At 42.8% G+C, this 16,749-nt stretch overlaps 1 protein-coding gene and 1 long non-coding RNA gene across 7 annotated transcripts in view; one reads left to right on the forward strand and one right to left on the reverse strand.

The window, feature by feature from the left end:
* Positions 1 to 399: 399 nt before the first annotated feature.
* LOC121817724 (uncharacterized) lies at positions 400 to 15,669 on the reverse strand. Of its 6 annotated transcripts, none has more exons than XR_006057765.2 (5): positions 15,390 to 15,669; positions 11,290 to 13,535; positions 10,424 to 10,561; positions 8,080 to 8,216; positions 400 to 2,933 (listed from the first exon to the last, which is right to left on the reverse strand). It is a non-coding gene; the product is annotated as an uncharacterized LOC121817724 (long non-coding RNA). The 6 variants fall into 6 exon arrangements; XR_009598240.1 differs by having other exon boundaries at positions 8,080 to 8,297; positions 10,757 to 13,535; XR_009598237.1 differs by having other exon boundaries at positions 10,424 to 13,535.
* Positions 15,491 to 16,749, forward strand: part of ZNF516 (zinc finger protein 516) — a 108,818-nt gene continuing 107,559 nt past the window's right edge. Inside the window, exon 1 of the mRNA XM_060405505.1 lies at positions 15,491 to 15,655. The gene's annotated coding sequence lies outside the window, so the exon portion shown is untranslated. The remainder of the gene's footprint in view (positions 15,656 to 16,749) is intronic.

A 16,749-nucleotide genomic window follows, 5' to 3' on the forward strand; every position in this document is an offset into this window, starting at 1 on the left:
TTGGAAATTTAAAAGCAGTCATCACCATGTGACTACTCCCTTCACTGGAACATGGCTGAATGTATGCCATAAATTATTTTACCGCAGCTTTCGTCTTGTCATTAGTGCAGACCTATTGCATATAATCAGGTTTTGCGTATCAAAGTGCAGGATGAAGTATTTTTCTACTTATTCCCTTTTATTGGGACAGATGTACTAAGAGCCCCTCTTTTTCTGTGTCTGTGTAAATTAAGTTAGCACATGCACAGACATTGTGAGAATCGAGGCTATGCGCCAAGGACTATAGTCAATCTGAAAACGAAGAACACGTTTAAACAAAGAAAGCTTAACTCTCTGTAGAAAACTCCAACTTTAAAAAGACCTAGGGGTTGGAAAAATCACAAATGTCTTGCATCTGTATTTGTAGCTTTAACAGACTTATATTTCAATCAAGTTATCACATTTTAATACATGCAATTCAACACTTAAAATATTTTTTCAAGGGATTAAATATTAAAATTAAATTATTAATAAAATAATAATGATGGATTAAATATTTAATAAAATTAAATATTCTTGTGTTCTGGAAGAACTGAGAAACATACCAGGGTAAAACACTAATATAACCTATCATACAAGAAAAACACTGATTCACACGTTGGTACATACTAAAAAAATATAACAAATACAATATGTTTTACTTTCATAATTATGTTTATATTTACATGTGCCCTTTTAAATGTGAATGACGGAATTATAATGTGGGTGAATTTATTTAGTTCTGGCTTCTCATTTTTCAGATGAGTTAAGGCTCAGAGAAGTTAAGTGACTCTCCAAAGGTCACTCAGCTGGTCATGGCAAAGCCAGGGCAAGAGGCCATTCCTTCCATCTCTCTCCTTCAGGTGCCAGGCTGTCTCTCTTCACAGCTGTGATACTGATCCTTCTCTAAATGGCCAGAAGATCAAGGAAGTAGGGCACACGTGAGAAAAAATTATTTGTAATATAATATAATACCTAGGAAGATACACTGTCTTTCAGGCCATTAAACCCCTTTTTGTGCATAAGAGACCAAGCCCACTGATGATGACCCTGACGTTTTTTTAATAGCAACCTTATTGAGATACAATCCACATGTGACGAAACTCACCTGTTAAAGCTGCGCATCGCGTGTGCATGCAGTGTTTGAGTACGCACTCGGCACATTTTGTCATGTACACAGTGGAGTGCAACCGTCACGTCAGTCTGGAACCCACACCTGTTCACCACCCCACACCTGTCAGCATCCCCTCCCCTTTTCTCCCGAGTCTCCCACCCCCGGCAATCCCTCTTCCACTTTCTACAGATCTGCCTATTCTAGACGTTTTGTGAGAGCAGAATCCACCATATGGCTTTGGGTACCTGGCCTCCCCCAAGCATCATACGCTGCTCAGAGGAACATCCAGGCTATGGTGTGAATGTCAGCTTCATTCCCTTTTCATGACCGGATAGTGTTTCCTTGTGTTTTTATACCATATACTGTTTATGCATTCATCATATACAGTCAAAGGAACACCTTTGACTGTTTCTTCTTTTTGGCTGTTATGAGTAATGACTCTTTGAATATCCACGTGGAAACTCTGTGTTTAACCTTTGGAGGGGCTGTCTGGCTATTTTCCAAAATGACAGTCCCGTTTTACATTCCCACCAGCAGTGAGGATTCACCACATCCTTGTCCATACTTGCTATTATCTGTCTTTTCATTTTAACTCTCGTGGTGGGTACGACATGGTATCTTGTTGTGGTTTTGATTGGCATTTCCCTAATGTCTACTGAGGTTGTGCATTTTTTCTTGTGTTTCTTGGTCATTTGCATACTTTCTTTGGATAAATATCTAGTCATATTCCTTGCCCATTTTTAAATAGCATTATTGGTCTTTGAATTACTGAGTTGTCAGCCTTCCTTACATATACCATACACAGGTCCCTTATCAGTATGATATATGATTTACAAATATCTTCTCTCATTCTGTGAGTTCTTTTCACTTTTTTGATAGTGTCTGTGGTCACTGCGGTTGGATCTAATTTGCCTGTTTTCGCTTTTGCATGTGGCATCATATCTAAGAAGACTGCCCATCCTCAAGTTCATGATGATTTAATATGTATTTTCTTCTGAGAGTTTTATAGTTTCAGCACTTACATTTATGTCTATGATCCATTTTGAGTTAATTTTGGGGTATACTTAGGGAAGGAGTCTACCTTCAATCTTTAGAATGTTCATATCCAACTGTCCCACCACCATTTGTTGAAAACATCCTAACGTTTTTAATGTGAAGCAGAGAAGCATGGTTTTTGGATGATTCCAACAAAACGTTTTTTTCTGTTTGTTTGTTTGTTTGTTTTTTGGCTGTGCCACTCAGCTTCCGGGATCTTAGCTCCCCTTCTTGGGACTGAACTCAGGCCCCAGCATTGAAAGCACAGAGTCTTAACAGCTGGATGGCCAGAGAATTCCAACAAAACGGTAAAGGAAGAGAATGTAGGTCTGAAACAGGATCTGCAGTGGCCACACATGATTCATATCCCTTGTAATAAACCTGGGGATATTGTGAAGACAATGTAAAAAAACTTTAATCGGTCTTCTTGGGGAAGGAAATGGCAGTCCATTCCCGTGTTCTTGCCTGGAAAATCCCATGGACGGAGGAGCCTGGTGAGCTAAGTCTGTGGGGTCACAAAGAGTCAGATAAATTGGTCCTATTCTCAGCATTCCTGGAGCCTGTGACTGCTGTTCGTGACCTTCCATAGGCAGCTGGTAGAATCCCCACAGTGTGGACCCATGTTTGATGGCTTGCTTTTCCACATGTGTCCTTCCAAGAAAGGATCTCATTCTCTCTAGTTCTCAGCCCAAGGCCTCAGAAAGGGATCATGGCTCATCAAGACATGGCTGGACACGCTCTTGGTATTTGCACTTCAGTGAATGATCTGGGGGGAGAAGAACACGCAGAAAGACGAAGTGAACACTCGTCAGTGGTTGAACTGGGAGCATCATGGTAGACGCTTGGGGGAGAGAACTTGCCTCAGTCCTCCCAGAAGGAGGCGTAGGTTGGTCCTGACCTGAAGGAGAAACATGATCAGCAATTTTTTATACAGGAAAAAAAAGGCAGGGTTTAGGTGGGTACGTGTATATTTTTTAAGTGGTCAAGCTAACCCGGAGATTTTTTACTTCAAATTGGTCTCCACTATTAGTCTGCACCCTGGACTTGATCATCCCCCCAGCGCTTGTGGGCAGCCAAGAGAGGAACTTGATCTCTTGTTTCACATGGAGACTTTTCCCCAAACAGTCTGGCGGAAGAGATTTTTCCAGGTTGTCGAATGACCGTCTGTGGATATTTACATCTTTTGAAGCCAGGGAGCACTGAACATAAGTATCCCACAGTACACTGTGGCGCATCCACAGAGATGGATTCTGTGTGTATGTCACGCCACGGATGATGTCAGGATACGTGGCTGAAGTTAAACAGTAAGTGCGGATGTACCACAACATCTCCTTTTTGTAAAATACATATTCATCTTCCTGACCCAGGGATCGAACCTGCGTCTCTCTCACTACAGACAGATTCTCTACCATCAAAGCCACCAGCGAAGACCATGTACATAGTGAGAGACATATTTGCCTGTTTGTAGTTAATGGGGTTAATCCTAGGCATTGGCATTTGGATAAAGGAGGGGGTGGGGAGCTAATCTTTTTACTATATATACCTACCTATGTTTGACTATTTTATTTCAAATGAGCATCTCTTCTGTAATTTAAAAATTAAAAATTTTAAGTGAGCCAACCTCATAAAACCATTTAATCTTACGCATTTAAAATAGATCTAGCTTTATTTCCTAATTCTCTTGTAATCACTTATTTATTGAAGGTTGCCACTTATTCTTTAAGCCAAATTTGGTAACTTATGTTCCTTAAAAATTTTTGGAAAAATTTTTTCTTTTGGATTGTTGAATTTATTGATATAAACACATTCTTCTTCTATAATTAAAATTATTCTCATATTTTTTATTCCTAATACTTTGCCAACAAAGGTCCTTCTAGTCAAGGCTATGGTTTTTCCAGTGGTCATGTATGGATGTGAAAGTTGGACTGTGAAGAAAGGTGAGCTCCAAAGTATTGATGCTTTTGAACTGTGGTGTTGGAGAAGACTCTTGAGAGTCTCCTGGACTGCAAGAAGATCCAACCAGTCCATCCTAAAGGAGATCAGTCCTGGGTGTTCTTTGGAAGGACTGATGCTAAAGCTGAAACTGCAATACTTTGACCACCTCATGCGAAGAGTTGACTCATTGGAAAAGACTCTGATGCTGGGAGGGATTGGGGGCAGGAGGAGAAGGGGACGACAGAGGATGAGATGGCTGGATGGCATCACTGACTCCATGGACATGAGTTTGGGTGAACTCCGGGAGTTGGTGATAAACAGGGAGGCCCAGCGTGCTGCGATTCATGGGGTCGCAAAGAGTTGGACACGACTGAGCAACTGAACTGAACTGAACTGAATGGTTGATTATGCATATTTTCTCTGTTTCTTGATTAGACCTGCCAATGTTTATCTGTTAATTTTTTTAGTTTTTCCGTTGAACTCAATTACTGATTACTATTATTTTTATCTACCTCATTGTTTGGCTTTTACTCTTTTTCTTCTACTTTTTCAAGATTGATTTTATTTCATTTTTTTAGACAGCTTCCTGAGTTGAAACCTTAGTTCACGTAGTTTATAATAAACGTATTCCTACTGAAGACTTTGATATGCAGAGCTGTTATTTCTTTTTTTTCTAAGTAGTTAGTAATTTTCAAATGGGTTTTCTTTTAAAAATGTTTACATTTATGTTATATAAGGTATTTAAAATTTTTGTTCAATTTATGCCTGTATGAGTTCTGCACTTTGGAATTTTCCTTGGCTTTTTTCTTCTTCTTTAACATGACTGTTTCCTAGCTATTGGAAGAGAGGGTGTCTTCTCCCTTCATTAGCTACAACATTGCATATGAGCTCAACCTTATGAATTGAGTCATTTTCAACTATGTTTGTTTCTTCACCCTGCGATTTCTGTTAGATGTGTGCTAAGTCCTTTAATATAACTGATGATTTGTCTATTTTCTTGATATTTCTTAGTGCTTGCTTTATAGCGTTAGGCATCTAAATATCCATGACTTTAATCTTCTTGTAACTTTTACCAGTTTGAACTATCCCTTTTATTGCTGCTCATCATAAACTCTATTCTATCTGCTGTTTCTATTATTACATTTAATTCATTTGTATTAATACTTGCTGGATGTCCATTCTTTCATACTTCTTGTTTTGTTTTATAGTTGTCTCTCATGAATAGCATATAACTAGATCTTAGACTCTCACTTCTCATTTATTTTCAATCTTAATATAAACCCTTTTGACTCCGTGTATTTTCTGTTTATCATGATTTCTCCAAATTTCTGTTAGTTTTGAGCAAATTTTCCTCATTTTGATTCCTTTTCAAGTTGTTGCTCCTAAAGTTTGAACACATATATGAATGCTTCTTTTTTCTGTCCAACACAAACAAAAATCTTAACATGTTTTTTCCTTGTCTTTTTAGCCACGCTGCATGGCTTGCAAGAGCTTAGTTCCTCAACCAGCCACTGAACCTGAGCCCCGGCAGTGAAAGCACCGCGTCCTAACCACTGGACTGCCAGGGGACTCCCAGAAAGTTTTAAAAAATCTATCTCCCTTAATCTTGACATTTGGGGAGATTATTATTCCAGAAAGGTTTTTATATATATATTTGCAACTTAATGTAGTAACGTTTTATTTCTGGTTTCTTTAGGCATCCCTGCTTCTCTCTCTTGTCTTCTTTTAAACTCTTTTTTTTAATTTAAATTTCCTTTAGTCTGTGGTTCAGAAGAAGAATCCAGGTCCTGAGGTTGGCCAAAGCTTGGTGAGAGGAAAACATACAGCTCCAGTTCTACGTTTTGGGGGCATTTTCATTAGGACGCAGCAGGGACATCCACAGAATGTGGTGCAAGGTCTGGAGTGAGCGTCAGGATGGGTCTCAGGCCTGAAGGACAGAAGGACAAACGCTGGGGCGGGTGGCCCAGCAGCCAGCACGTGCAGGGCCTCGGGACGGGCCTTTGGAGACGCGGTCCCTGGGCGCGCAGGGCGCAGGCACTGTGCGGGCCGCGTTCCCCAGCCGCGTCCGCCCCAGTGGCCGCGCACCGGGAGCCGACGGCGGTGTTCCAGACGCCTGGTGCCTTGTGTGTCCTCAGCCTCCGGAGCCCTGTCGTCACTTCTTCCGACACCTCTGCGTCCCGTCAGACACACTCATCAGGACGGCAGCGATAGAGAGACCTCGGCCTGGACCCCAGCGCCCTTCCATGGAGGGTCTCACCGCCAGCCTCTGCCAGGCCTCTGAATCCGAGCGCGGCGCGATCTGACCCCTTCGGCCCTTCTCTCTTCCCCAGGCGGCCTCTTCTGCCCCCAGACAGCACTCCGCAGGCCTTCCTCTCTCCTTTCCAGTGTCCTTTCTGGACCCCCATCTTCTCCTCAACCTCGGGATTTTGATTTTCAAGTTTGGTGAGCACTTAGCTCTTATTGGATTTCTCTGCCACCAAATCTTCCTTCTCACTGGATCTTTAGGAACATAACTGATCATGTCATTCTGTGGTTGAAAGTGCTTTGGTGGCTGCCCAGTGCCCTGAAGGCCACCTTCCTTCCGCAGTCCCCATGACCCCGGCCTTTACAGTGTGCATGTGGTTTTCCTGGTAGTGTGTGTATTTAAGGTCAGCTGTTCTTGTGTTCCACTAGTCTCTTAAACTTTGTTGAATATCATGCTTTTTTTTTCCTTGTCTTTTTTGAAGAGTGTTCAGGTTATTATCATGCGTGGCGTTGACACTGGCGGAGAGAGTTGAGTCCTCCAGGAATTATTCCAAAGTTGCAGCTCATCACTGACTGCCATATTTTGCAAGAAAATCTTGTCTAGAGAAAGAATCAGCACTCTTTATTAAAATTTCTCTATGTCCAGTTTAGAAACTATAGAGCATGCGACAAGGACATGTGTGCCCAGTTACTCATGCCGTGTCTGACTCTTTGCAACCCCATGGACTGTAGTCCACCAGGCTCCTCTGTCCAAGGGTTGTTTTTTTTTTTTAAGGCAAGAATAGTGGAGTGGGTTGCCATTTCCTTTTCCAGGGGATCTTCCTGACCCAGGGATCAAACCCATCTCCTGCATTGGTGGCAGGATTCAGTCACCTGGGGAGCCCAGAACAAGGATATTATTCTGCCTTAAACTTTCATAACAGGGCAGAGCAACACAACTGGAGGAAAATTTTTCCTGTGTACATGGGACAAATGGATTTTTAGAGCTCTACTCCTAGACACACGATTCTTAAGCACCTTATATGAATTCAAGACAATTCTGCTTCTAAATGACGGCACCACAAATAAACATAACCACTTTGCTATGAGTTTTCAGCTTTTAAAGGAGTTAATAGTTATGAGTCATTTCACTTTGCACTGTGAGCAGAAATAAACTAAATGGAATAAACTTTCCAAAATGTAGCATGTGTAATAATTGTAATTCCATAGACAACCTCTGTACTTCTACTTCAGAAGGAATATGATAGTCTTCTGTCCTGATTGTAGCTGGTGTGGGGACCACAGACTCAAAACAGCAACATGCCTTGGTCGCTGGAAGATTAGACATCCCACAATAAACACTCTTTTTTTTTTTTCACTTGTAAAAAATCATCTATAATTCATGGTTCCTACCTTCTTGTCTATGGCATTCTCTACCTGTTAACTCTTGAGTTCGAAGGTAGGTATCTCCCCACATGAAAGAGAGCAGTCATGAGGTTTTTATGACTCCATTTGAACATGGACAAGACCTACATACGAAATTCCCATCACATTTTGGAAATAAGTGTTTCATGCAGTGTTTATTGAGCAAAAATTTTGCTTTTTACTTGGTTTCTGTATTTTTTCTCCGAGTATTAGATGACCAACCTTTTTACAGTCCCTTGTGTAGATGTTCAGTGTTTATTCCCTGTTGGTTAATCAAGACTAAAATAGTACTGGAATGAGTAAGTCGTGTGTTCACACCATCAACTTACCTGTAATTTTGCACAGCAAGGAAGGGTGAAGTCGGGGAGCACAATGATAAGTCAGGGAGCACAATGATGTGTCATGGCGCAGAGAGACATTGATTCCTTTATAGCTTCTTCCAGTGCAGACTTGAACTTTCAGAATCCTTTGGTGGTGTTGGGATTGAAAGACAATTTCATCAAATGTTCATTTGGAGGTAACTGTAAGCATATCTTTGCATTCAAAACTAAGATAAAAATATAAGATGAAATTTAACAGTTATCTACATAATACTTTACAGATACAGGTATTTTTTTTTCCCATTAGACGTTTTTTTGTATTGTTCTAAAGAAATGTCTTTTACCATGAGAAATATTGCTAAAACCATGTTTTAGTGATGTGTCCTAATGAACAGAAGACCTAGGATGGAAGTTTACGATCAGTTTGCCTAAACGTTATTTCTGTGCTTCAGTCTAGAAAGCCCCAACATAAACAACTAGATAAGCTCAGTTGTAAAAATAAACTCAAGAAAGTGTAGGGGAGGGGTTGAAAAGTGGAATATTGTTTTCTGCCCAGTAAATATGGAATAAGTTATATTTTTTAAAAAAAGACATGACAGAGAAAACCATTTCATTTTAAGGACTGCTTTATTTCTACCTCCACCCCACTTTACTGAAGTATGATAAAGTCGAGCGAAAAAGAGAAAGCCACAAGCCGCTGTCTGTTGGCCCACTTTGGCTGCACAACGGGGAGATCCCGCTGAATGGTGGCCCCTCCTCTCTGAATTTCCTCGCTTTTGTAAATTTGTAAGTCTGTCCATGAACCTTGTTTGAACAGAGTTTGGTACTTAATGGATGATTGTATTGTATTGTAACTCACAGTGTAACACATCTTTTCTGTATTTATTTTAAATAAAGGCTTTCTAGAAACCAAAGGGCTTAAGCCGTAGGAAATAAAGAAGAAAGTGTGTGTCGTCTTACTCAAATGCCCCAGAAGTTCCTGCCAACCCAGGACCATGGGGAGGGCTGGCCGGCGGCAGGAGGCAGGGCTGGGTAGTTCGGAGTTAGCCAGGGAGAAGCCAGTGCTGACAAGTTCTGCAGCCAGAGGGTCTTGTGGCCCAAGGGAATCTGATTTGGGTGCAGGGATGTGGTCAAGGAGCCTGGTGGGGGTGGAGCCTACATTTCCTAACGAGTGGAAAACCTCTAGATCAGGTATTCAATGGAAACGTTTCTTAAACATTTGCAGTATTTAGGGTTTAAATCCGAGATTTGGCTAGGCTCGACTATACTAGTGGAATTTTATGGAGACAAACAAGTGTTTGAAAATCAGTGAGGGTGGGGTTACTAGATGCAAAACTATACATACAGAATGGATAACTAACAAGGTCCTACTGCATAGCACAGGGAGCTATACCCAATATTCTGGGATAAAACATAATGGAAAATACTATGAAAAAGAATATATAAACACACGTACATATGTGTGTGTGCTCGGTCGCTCAGTCATGTCCGACTCTTTGCAATCCCGTGGACTGCAGCCTGCCAGGCTCCCCTGTCCATGGGGTTTTCCAGGCAAGACTACTGGAGTGGGTTGCCTTTTCTTTCTCAAAGGGATTTTCCTATTTCAGGGATGAAACCCAAGTCTCCTGCATCTCCTGCATTGGCAGGTGGATTCTTTATCACTGAGCCATTTAAAACTGAACCACTTTGCCGTACAGCAGAAATTAACATCACATTGCAAATCAACTGTACTTCAACAACAATAACAAAAAAATAAAATGACTTGGACAGTTGAAAGAAAAAAAGGAAAATCAATGAGGAAAAATCAAATGGGTCTAAAAATGATCCCCTTTCCAAGAGTACTAATACAGTTTAGGATAACATTTCTGATGTCTTCAGTTATTTTAAAACAATGTATTAAAGGAATGTATACTTTTATAATATTGATTATATCAGTAGCTATATGATGAGGAAGAACATGCATATTCAGAAAAGAATTTGTCCACGTGAACACACTACTAAAACAATTTCAAGTGATTGCACATTTTTCTTGTTCCTAATAACTTGAAGTGGAATTCCCACTTTGTATATCAGGTAATTCACGTAAATTCTTCCTAAATTATAGGTTGATAGTCTCACCTCCAAAATATAGTGAGGAACACTGTACGGATATTTTTTTTGGTTTGGTAAAACTATTGTTGGGAATGCAGTCCATTACAGACTGAAATCTCTTCTTTTTGAGAGAGTGTAGGAGAAATTTCACTTAGATATAACGTTTTTTTTTGGGTGGAAAAATGGACTTCTCATTTTTTAGATCATGAAAATCTTCTGAAGAACAGTATTCCCTCTTTGTGTTGGGTCTAGGAAGCTGCACCTTAGAATCCTCTGTGAAGTCGCCGAGGCCATGTGCTCTGGTTGGTGGGTGGGTTAGTGATGCTCTCCCTGGGCTCGTCAGCCTTCCCAGCTGGGTATCCGTGAAATGGGACGATAGTGGCGCCTACCTCGTAGGGCTCTTGTGAGGATTAAAAGACATAAAATGTAAGTTCCTATATAGTAAATATTCTTTTTAAATAAGCACCTAGTCTAGTCCTTGGCTTAGAGTAAGGAATGTGGAATGAACAAGGGAAAGCAGGCACTGCTGTGATAAACCAGAATTTCAAAATTGTCTAACTTCTGTCATCATGCGCTTTCAATGATGACGGCCTACCTGAAATATTTTTAAAATGCTTCATTGTATAAGCTGTCTCAGCGATTTGACACGACTCCCCCAAGTCCCCACTCGACCCGATCACCAGGATGCTGCTGTGAAGAGCAAAAGCTTTTTGGTGGCTCAGTGAGTACAAGTTAGTGATTCAATAAGATTCAACCACTTGTCTCCCTCAAAAATGTCATCTTGGCCCCCAGGTTAAAATGAATGCCATGGATTCTCCATCTATTGGGGGGCATACCAAAACACCTCCTAGAACTGAATATTGGCTCACAGCCGGGCCCCAAGGCCCCCAAGACACACAGGAGCCCTGGTTCCAACCCCAGAAAGACAGACCCTCTTAACCAGTGCTTTTCCTTCAAGCCAGAAGCCTGGCTGCCTTCCTGAACACATCTCAGGTGCCTGGTATATCAACTTCACTGTTCGTTTTTATTGGTTTTAATGTTTAATTTTCTGATTTTTAATATGCTTCCTCCATTCTAAGGGGGATATAGCCTGGTTATAAGTCATCAGTCAACCATGAAAATACTAACCATCAAGTAGTTAACTTCAACTTAGCCTGAGGTTTGCTTTGTGTAGTTTCCGCTGCATGGGTTTGCGTTTGGTAAGAAGATGCAGCTTCCTTTCGTATTTCTCTTGAAACTTCTAAGGAGGCAAAGCCAAGCAAAGACAGCCAGAAGAAGAGAAGATACATTTTCGAGAATGGTTTTTGTTGAGATTATGGTCACTTGGTTAATCAGTTTATTTGGCCAAGCTCTTGCCCACCTGCATGTATAAACACTACAGTTGTTACAGAGAAGGCGGAATTGCACCTAGTTGCGTGCTACTGCATGGATGGACCTTGAGGGTGCCATGCTCAAGGAGCTGAGCCTGACACGGAAGGGCAGATGGCATGGGATCCACTGACAGACGGTTCCCTGGAGGAGTCGAATTCACAGACACAGAAAGTAGAAGGGTGCCGGCCCCGGGCTGCAGGGAGGGGAGTGGGGAGTGGCTGACGGGGACAGAGTTTGTTTTAAAAGATAAAGCATGTTCTGGAGATGGATGGTGGTGTGATGACGGTTGTTCAACACTGTGAATGTACTTAATGCCTTTGAATCGAACACCTAAAAATAGACATAGCAAAACTGTATGTCGATTTTATGTAATAAAAAGCCACTAAAAAAAATTATACCCAGCTCTCATCAACAAAATGTCTTGACTCGTTAATTATGACATTGACTCATCCATAGCCTGACAGCTCCTTTTCTTACTGTGCTGATTCTAATACCATCGACCACGTAAATGCCGAATTCTGCTTTCCTTCAAACTGTACTCTGTAAGGTGCCCGATGAAACCTCAGGCAAAGGTTTCTGAGCATTTGTTTTCACCTCGGTCTCTTTACAAGTGCCTATGACAACCCACCAAAGAGATGTCGCAGCTTCCCGTATTTTATTTTCGCTTCTCTCAGGAAAGTTTGCATTGACGTGCACATGGAATCAGTGATGCATGGGGACACATAACGAGACTCGGGGGCAGAGAAAGTCGATGGTTTTGCTGCTGTACGAACATCTGGTGTTAATAACAACCTATCTGTTAAGTCATTAACATACTGTGGGGATTATAACAAGAGGTACCGAGGATTTTTCCCAAGAAGGGGTCCTCGCTGAACTTGTCTTTCCTTCAGTGAAGACTGCTCTGTGGCCTACTTCCTCTCCTTCCATGAAGACATGCTGTCACAAACCACATCTGGGGAATTCTGAACCAGCTCTGCTGCAGCCAGCTGTTGCCGAGACCCTTCGATTAAAGTTGAAATGAGGAGCAGTTCTGCGGGCCCTCCACCTGCTGGGAATTCCTGATGGAGTCATCCCAAACTGCAGACTGTGAGACAGCATGCCTGTGAATCCTTGGTGACTGAGAGTGTATTTGCCACGATGCTTTGGCCTCCACTGAGGATCTGCACAAACACTGTGACTGAAAGTTATTAATGACATCTGTGTCGTTAACCAAAATAGGTGCCCAAAGTCAAAGAGAACCCATGTTGCAATGAGAATAGGGTTAGGGGGTCATCGTGGAGTTTTCCTCTGAGCAGGAAACCAGGACAGATTGTTTAAACAGCCGATTCCCTGGGAAGGCTAGGGTTTCTGGCATGGGGGAAGATAAGGAAGGCTTTCTCTGTACGTGCATCTGGGTCCATTTTGCACAGATCTGGAAGAGATGACTGGCTGATTATCAAACTATTGAAAAATTCAGGTAGGTACCTTAAAAAGGTGCCTTCAGGCTCAGATACCATGGAAAGATGAAGAAATCGTCACAAAAGTCTTTCAAACAACATGCAAATACCATGACCAACTAAGCCCACACAGACTGACCCCAAATTCTTAAAGTTACACAAAAGATGGACCCAGAGGAAGCAGCTCAGTGAGAAGCTGGGAGAACCTGGGCAAGGATCACATTAGAGATAATGGTGTGTGTGTGTGTGTCTGTGTGTGTTTAGGAGAAATGTATAGTGTCTATTTCACTACTACAGTATTCATCACCTTCCAGAGAATTAAAATTTAAGAAACAATTGAAATCATTTTCAACACCAAGATGAAAAATACTCTGCTGGTTAGGTTCAGATTCCAGCAGGCTGAAACCATTTTGTAAGGACTATTTAGAATATAATCACAACTTCACCTCCCATCAGGGCACGGGATCACCATATGCTGAATTCCATACTGAACCACTCATGCTGATGGGCTGTTTTCTCTTCCTCCATAATCTAAACACAGAGTTGTAATCTCTGAGTCCCCAGGTTCTACGAAAGGGAAAGATTTCAGGAAAAAACAGCAAGTTAGGATTGCACGCATGTGTTCCATTTATACGTGAAATTGTTACCTACTCCAAATGGTATAAAAGCAGGCAGCATATGTACTGTTCTTAAAACAGCCTTTATTGAGGACTACTGGTTGACAATTTATATCAGATATATCTCTAATCCACTCTGAAATCTGTAAAGTTAAGTTAGTTCAGAGAGCTAAAGGTTATTCTTGGTCTTAGGTACACAATGTCACTCTCCTTTCTCAGATATAATTTAGAAAATCCCAAGAAATTCACGCAGAGACTTAACATTAAATATTCATTAATAAGTAGTGCACTTAAATTTTTGAGCATGCATATTTAATAAATATATTTAGTGTGTCTTAGATTTTATACTATAGACAGTTTCACTTCCAGCTTTCAGACAGACAAGGCCTTTTAGAAGATTCTCTTTTTTTGTATCTGTTTGTTTTTCACTTTTAACTATTTAGTGGAGTCTCTTAGGAACCTTTCGGATCTAAATGTCCAACAACCACACACCATTGCCTGACTTAGGCACACAAGCAATTAAACACTGTTTCATTAAAATGCCATTTTCCTTAGCTTGAAGGAACAGAGCCTCACATCCTGTACAAATAATTCATTGGACAATAACAAGAGAAAATAAGTATTTTTCTCCATCTATTTCACTAACCAGAATTCTTGTTTGTTATAAAATTATAAATAACCAATATATATCCAAACATTAGTCCATTCGACTTGCTGACTTCTTTCCACCCAAATATTCTAATTTACTTAGACACTCCAAAATGAACTTCTCTTGGAGGATTTTAGGGAGTTACAGAAACAGTGTTCTTAATCTTTGGTGGTGACTTAAAATATTTGAAGATATTAAACAGTTGACATTTTGACAACGCTAAGTATATTACAGAAGTGGTAGGAGAACTCAGATATTTTGTTTTTATGCCATTTTTTAAATCGTGTGTTGACAAACGAACAGTGCTGTAAACACGCTGGTCTCGGGAATGGCGATCTCAACAGTAACAAAACCGTCCTGGCCCTCAAGCTGCCATTTTCCAGGATGTACCTCCTGCCTCTCAAGTTACATTCTCAGATTCTGCATGCATTGTAAAGAAGCCGGTAGAAAGGAAACCTCTTAAAAGCACAGTATCAATATTATTGCAGAATCCGCGTGGCCCTGAGTGAAATCATATGTGGGTGATAAGCGGGTGAGAGAAAGAAGGCAAGTCAGGAAAATCACAATTTTATGAGGAGGAGTGCGTAAGTTTTGCTCACTGACTGTTGGGTCTAACTTGTCAATTTTCCACACGTGGAAGTTATTATTGCAATACTGTTGTCTTAAACAGACCCAAGGATTTTCATCATGGACTCACATCCATTTCAAAATATGACCACAAAATATTAAAGCAAATTTTAATCTCTTTGGGCGTCCACAAATATATATGTGTGACTGTATGTCTCTGTATGGATGACATTAATATCCACGTCATCAGTTGCAATGCGTCACACTTATTCGTGCATGTTTACTCTGCATGATAAAGAATGGTGGGCACTTCAATACTTTTTCGTGAATCGGACTTAAATCTGATCAAGAATACATCGCACTTAGGCATTCAGGCTGAAAGCAGTAAGAATTGTCAACGACCTTCCCCAAGCCCGCTCTCGGAGTCAGTGCAAATCATTAATCATATTTTATAAACAAGGATCCTTCTCTCGAAGTTTCTCAGCCCTCTCGCTCCCTCCCTGTCTCTCCCCCCCCGCCCCAGCCCCTTCCTGCGTGGAAACACACTCACACGCACACACATCATACATGCATGCAGGCTGCACTCACATTGCACACATGCAGAATGGCCCCTGGCTGAGCGTAGAGCTTTGCAGGCACAAGCCCCTCCCTTGGCGCTCGTCCGGAGTAGTTTCTGTTGCAAATGCCCTAAGTTGGAGAGGGCCCCGAGCTGCAGCAGCCGGTTACGTTAGCGAACGTTAGGCACCGAGAGAAATGCCACGGCAGAAGGTAACGCCTGGACTGAGGCGCGGCCTCCCCCGAGAGCGCAGTCCGGGTCCTGGATGGAACCCATGTCCACCGCGGATCGTCACGAGGTCAGCGGAACACTGCCCGAAGCCCGGTGGGCGAGGGCTGCCTCACCCCGCGCCCAGATCTACGTCACCGCGGGCTCGCGGTGGGGGGCTCCGGCTCCCAGAGCCTCCCCCGGCCTCCTCCCCGCCTTCCCCTCCATCTGCCCGCTCCCGCCCCTTCTCCTTCTGCACCACCCCCTCCCCCCACCCCATGGAAGCTTTCTGGGGTCAAACTGGAATTTCTATTCCCAGACTTAGTGCAACTAACTGGCCCACGGAGAGGAGTAGTTGAGATGAGAAAATGGAGTTTGAAATACAAAAATCACACTGGAACTTTTCAAGGATTTAAGAAGAAAAAGTGATATTTTAAAACTGAAACCCAGTAAAACGCTAGTTCTGAAGTCTTCCCAGTGGGACCCCATCTTGATCTGCTGTTAATCTACAGATACTCTGCGCCTGGACTCCTCTAAGCGCCTTTAGCAGGAAGTTAGGTGAAACGCACACCCCGAGCGGTTGGTAAAGCACGCGCGGTTGGGACCACCGGAAGGATATCCGAGTATAAATCTGGATTCGAGGCTTAGCGCTCAGGTGCCGGAGTCGGCTGGAAATGCATCCCCAGCACGCCTGCACGTATGGATGCGTGCTCGTGTGTGTATCCGTGTGTGCGCGTCAACAGCTTCCCCTAACTGGATCTGCGGCAGCGCTGGCCCTCGGGAAGCAGGGGCGACAACTAGCCGCTGGGATCGTGATTCAGTGCTATTAGGGGAAGAATTATCTGTGTCTGAGTCATCGCGAGCCTCCAGACTTTCCCCGCAGTGTGGCAGAACTTTGTGCTGATGAGACAATAGTGAAGCGTGTGCGTTTCCTACAGGGCAGACCATTCCGGTGCTGGGGGAAGCCTCGGGCCTGTGCCCAGCTGCTGGGGCCCGGCCCCCTCCCCGCGCCGCGTAGCCCCCGTAGCCCGGCCGGCGCCGGGGTCCCCGCGGGGCGGGCGCGTCCCGGGCGCGCGCAAGCGGGGCGGGGAGGGGGCCGGGCGCGTGGCGGGCCCCGCGCGCCCTCGCGCGTCCCCCGCGCCCGGGCGCAGCTGGCGCGGTCGGTCTAGTGCAGCGCTCGGCTCC

The sequence above is a fragment of the Ovis aries genome, chromosome 23 (genome assembly GCF_016772045.2).
Source record: "Ovis aries strain OAR_USU_Benz2616 breed Rambouillet chromosome 23, ARS-UI_Ramb_v3.0, whole genome shotgun sequence".
NCBI lineage: Eukaryota > Metazoa > Chordata > Mammalia > Artiodactyla > Bovidae > Ovis > Ovis aries.